Source organism: Carex rostrata, chromosome 20 (genome assembly GCF_964058835.1).
Source record: "Carex rostrata chromosome 20, lpCarRost1.2, whole genome shotgun sequence".
In the NCBI taxonomy this organism is placed as follows: Eukaryota; Viridiplantae; Streptophyta; class Magnoliopsida; order Poales; family Cyperaceae; genus Carex; species Carex rostrata.
Genome location: NC_135937.1, coordinates 7,971,088 through 7,976,974, shown reverse-complemented (window position 1 = coordinate 7,976,974; position 5,887 = coordinate 7,971,088).

Sequence of the window (5,887 nt, the reverse complement as noted above, 5' to 3'; positions counted from 1 at the left end):
TCCGACATATCAAACCAAATAGAGTGAGGTTACTTACCGATGATTTCCAAAACAGTTTTGGGCTCGGGGCAAAGTCTTCGTTAAATACACGTGATGTTTTAACGAAACCAAGAATCACAAAGAGATGTGATTAGCAAGTTTGCTTACCTAAGATAACTAATAGCCATGATATGCATACACTGCCTTGGTTATTAGTGAAAATATGGATCTTGGTCCTACTGCAAACGGGAATAGAACAAATTTGCAGTGGGAGTTTTATTATTGGAATAAAACATTACATGAACAAAGCTAAAATCTTTACTTTAAACGTTGTAGAAATATGGTTAAAGAAACGTCTTTCTCTTTACGCTCTTTATTCGAAAGGTAGACATACGTGAGAAAAAGGAATATATCCTAAATACACCGGTCCCTGCTGAAATAGTAGAGAGCAGCTCTGTCAGTACTCACACACTTCGTATGACAAGTGATGATGAGAAACTGGAGAAGCTTAACTGTCCGTTGAGCCACGAGTTGGCCACGGAAGTTATCCTGAACTCATTTCCTCCCAGCTATTCGGAGTTCATTGTGAACTCCCATAAGCAAGAGTTGGATAAGAGCTTGCAGGAGCCCCAAGGGATGCTGAGGATCACTGATAAAGACATCGAGAATAGCTCTCATGTCCTCATGATCCAAGAAGGTGGGAGGAAGATCAAGAAAGCAAAAGGGAAAAACGGCGATTAAGTACAAAGGCAAAGGGAAGTTGGTTCCAGGAACGAACTCTCCCAAGATAAATGTTTCTGCTAACTCTGACTGCTATTTTAGCAATAGCAAAGGTCACTGGAAGAGAAACTGCCCGGAGTATCTTGGAGATATGAAGTTTGAGAATGTCTCAAAAGTCTCAGTCTCAAGTAATTATGTTATTGAAATTAATGTTGCGAACTCTCTTAATGATTGGGTACTGGATACCGAATCATGTGCTCATATTTGCACGAATATGCACTCACTAAGAGGAAGTTACGCAATAAGGAAGTACAACTCCGAGTTGGAAACGGAGCACAAGTTGCAGCCGTTACAGTCGGTAGGATAGAATTGTACTTGCCTAGCGGGTTTATTCTGGAACTAGAAAATATTTATTTTGTTCCTACCATTTCTAGAAATATCATATCAATCTCATGTTTAGAGATGAATGGTTTCTCGTTTGTTATAAAGGACAATAGATGTTCTATTTATAAAAATGAGACATATTATGGATCATCTTACTTGTTAAATGATCTTTATATGCTAGAAATGGAAAACCACGTGTTTAACATCAATAACAAAAGACTCAAAACGTTTCATGAAAGTATTGACTTACATGAGACATAAGTCTGAATCCTTTGACGAGTTCAAGGAATTTAAGACTAAAGTAGAAAATCAACTGAACAATAGTATTAAGGCATTACGGTAGGACCGTGGAGGCGAATACTTGAGTTATGGTTTTCAAAACGTACTTAAAGAAATGTGAGATAGTCTCACAACTCACACCTCTAGGAACACCGCAATGTTACAGTGTTGCCAAGAAAATGAAACAAACCATGCTGGACATGATTCGTTCCATGATGAGTGACGCCACCCTTCCAAAATCATTTTGGGGACACGCACTAGATACTGCCGCACTAACGATAAATATGGTTCCATCCAAGTCAGTTGAAAAGACTCCATACGAGTTATGGTTTGGGAAATCCCAAATATGTCTTATCTTAAAAATGAGGTTGCGAAGTATTTGTCAAACGTCTGACGTCTGACAAACTTGGTCCCAAATCTGACAAGTGCTTTTTCGTAGAGTATCCTAAGGAAACGAAAGGATATTACTTCTATTACCAGTCCGAGAACAAATTAGTTGTTGCTCGTCATGGTATACTTTTGGAGAACAAGTTTCTTGCAAAAGGAAGTAGTGGGAGTAATGTAATACTTGAAGAAATTCAAGATACATCACACAATACAATATCTGAACTAGATCAGATTAACCCACCTCTTGATTTTTTGGCTGATGAGCATCTGGAAGTACCAAGTCCACAAATAGTTGTGGATGAGGTTCTAGTCTCGAGCTCAAGTGCTTCAACGCAAGTTGAAGTAGAACTGGATCCGCAGACAGTTGTGGATCAAGTTCGACAGCCTGAAGAACAAGTGCTACGTAGGTCAATGAGAACAGTCCATGCACCCGAGAGGTACTTGGGACTGCACGAGGTCTCAGTTTTGACACTGAAGATCCTCTGACCTATGCGGAAGCAATGGATAGACCCGACTCTGATAAATGGCTGGAGGCCATGAGATCCGAAATACAGTCCATGTATGACAACACGGTCTGGAACCTAGTTGTACCACTTGATGAGGTGAAACCCATAGCTAACAAGTGGGTTTTCAAAAGAAAATAGACATGGATGACAATATGACTATTTACAAAGCACGGCTAGTAGCGAAAAGGTTTCAAACAAATTCTGGGAATTGATGAAACTTTTTCACCCGTGGCTATGTTTAAGTCAATTCGGATACTCCTAGCAATTGCCGCATTTCATGATGATGAAATATGGCAAATGGATGTCAAAACCGCCTTCTTAAATGAAAATTTAAGAAGAGGATGTGTACATGACACAGCCTACGGGTTTTGAAGATCCAAAGAATGCTGGGAAGGTATGCAAGCTTCTTGAATCCATTTATGGATTGAAGCATGCATCACGGAGTTGGAATCTTCGATTTGGCAAAAAAGTCAAAAAGCTTGACTTCGTCAGATGCGAAGAAGAATCTTATGTGTACAGAAAAACTAGTGGGAGTGTCATCGCCTTTCTTAATCTTATATGTAGATAACATACTCTTAATAGGAAACGATATTCCTCTATTTGCAATTAGCCAAGTCTTCATTAAAGAAAAGTTTTCTCGATGAAAGACTTGGGCGAGGATGTCTATATACTAGGCATAAAGATCTACCGAGGTAGATCAGGTAGATCAAAGAGACTTATAGGATTAAGTCAAAGCACGTACATTGACAAAGTGCTGAATCGGTTCAGCATGCAGGATTCTAAGAGAGGATTCCTGCCAATGAATCATGGTACACAGCTTAGCAAGACTCAGTGTCTTTCGACAACTGATGAGCAAAGCACTATGAGTAGAGTACCATACGCTTCGGCTATTGGCTCTATCATATACGCCATGTTGTGCACTCGCCCAGATGTCTCGTATGCTTTGAGTATGACGAGTAGATATTAGGCTAATCCAGGCATAAGGCACTGGAATGCTGTAAAGAATATCCTTAAGTTCTTGAGGAGAACTAAGGATATGTTTCTCGTCTACAACGTTATCACCTAATACGAGAGATCGTAAACATCATAAGATGCTTATAATTAATTATAAAAGATATAATTAATATAAAGGTGATGTAAAGATAAGTAGAGTTGACACAGTCAGCAACACAGCTGATCCACTCACAAAATCTCTTCCTCAAGCCAAGCACGAGATGCTTAATGCTTCTATGGGTCTGGAACACATAGAAGATTGGCTGTGAGATTTTCTCAGGATCTACGAGATCTTAGAGAATAAAGAGTTTTGTATATAAGTAGGGTCTACGATGATTGACTCCTAGCTTAAGTGGGAGATTGTTAGTTTGTAATAATCTAGAAGTCAATAATACGATAATTTATCATAAAGCTTTGTTCATGAATTGAATGTTTATTTATATAGCATTTTGTTGCCTTGAGTATTATTGAATTTATGGATCATTTCGAGTTCATGACTGAAATTGTGAAACTCCATAATATAGATGATATATACTCTTAAAAGGTCACTGACCAAGGTAATTAGCAGGAACACTAATTACCGCGATAAGGTTAGTATGTGGATTAAAAGATGGTTAAGTTTTACAAACCACCTGACACGAGATGTCATTTTAATCACATAGATACATGTTTTAGAAACATGGTATTTGACAGACCCCGAATGAAACATTAAATAGAATTGTGTTCGTGTCATTTATGTTTTCATTCAGTGTCACGTTCTACAGTATGAGGTATTTATCGTTCCCACTGAGAAATATGTATGTGTGATTGTTATCCACCGCTGTCCGTAAAAAGCAGTCATAACGGTAGCTTTTCCATATGTATAGCTTAGCTGAGGAAGTGATAGTTTACCAAGAATACTATTTGTCCCTCGTATCTCTATACGAGCTATAGCATCACTGGGCCCCTTGATAGAGTAAGATTATCTGCTAGCGGTATAATTACAAGAGTAATTATATTTGATAATCTGCTCAAGATCAAGAAAAGATTAAGTTAGCAAGGATGACACACATCTACCTTGAAACTAATCTGATAGCTATGAGACAGAAGAACAGACACAAGTAAATTGTTTACTGGATCGTGATATTGTACAGTACAGCATCATCTGTGTAATTGGATGGTCATGATGTGTTGCCAGATGCCACCCATGACTAACAGAAGTTAAAACAGTTTTAACTCTGTTTACCAACATAACACAGATCCTATTGGGTCACACCATATAGGAGCTACTCGGAGAATCTTACTGATTAATTATAAATTGATTATAATTAATATTAAGATGGTTATAATTAATTATACGTGTTATAATTAAATTATAAATGTTATGTAAAAATAACAAGCAAAAACATTGGTTAATTTATAAACGTGTATGACACGTTGTATAAAAGTTAACCGGTTAATTTATAAATGTGCAGGACACATTGTATAAATTATCGAAACAAAAAATAACCGCAAGAAAAATATATATAATTATTCAGAATAATTATACGAATATTATTTGTGTTCGGGCCGAGGGCATTCGAGTCTTTTCAGATTCGTCCTTATCCGCATGACACGTCATCGATCCTATCCAGATGACACGTCATCGATACCGAAACAAATAACCGAAAGAAAAATATATATATAATTGTTCAGAATAATTATACGAATATTATTTGTGTTCGGGCCGAGGGCATTCGGGTCTTTTCAGATTCGTGCTTATCCGCATGACACGTCATTGATCCTATCCAGATGACATGTCATCAATCCTATCCACAAGGGCAAAATGGTCATTTCACACCTATGCCACCTTGCATGTGTAGAAGCATGGAGAAGAATGTGGAAGGGTGTGGAAGGGGTATTTTGGTCATTTCACATATAAAAGGATGAGGTGTCAATGGCATATCTTGTAAATAGGCCGAACTTGGAGGGCATTTTGGTCTTTTGCAACCGAATCTAAACACTATAAATAGGGGTGGAGGGGTAGAGAGAGAAAGATATATTCACATATATACATATGCACATTCACATGTATCTTTTCGTGCAGAAACGAATCGGTATTTTCTCTCTTTCTCGGTTTCTCTCCTAAATAGTGTTTCGGTTGAGAAAATAAAGTTATACGTACTTGACGTATAATCTTGCGGGTTGTTGTGGAGTATATTTACGGGATTGATGAATAGTGTTTTACCGAATTTAGCGGTATGTCAGTTTTAAATATTGATAAAACTGAGCAACCGAAAATTCGTGTTTACGGGTTTTCGTCTTTTCTCCGTGAATAGTGTTTTTGCAGAATTCCGCGGTTTATGGTATTTCTGGCAGAAGAAATAAACCGCTCTCCGGTTAGTCCTGGTGGATAACCGATAGAGGTATCACACGTGTGATACTCCGAGTCGATTCCTTCCCTGGTGAGGCTCTACTCGCTCGGTCTGCATTCCAACTGTGATTTGGAAACAAGGTATAAATATGTTATATTAATCTATTTAATTTGTAAGTAGATTAAAGTTTTAGAAATCAATCATGGAGTAGATCTGTAAAAGGATTAAATTGGGTTTTGATGCCAAAGGAATACTGAAGGTGGACCGCCTTGGAAAGTTTCCTGACATACCCCGTTTAATCCTGAG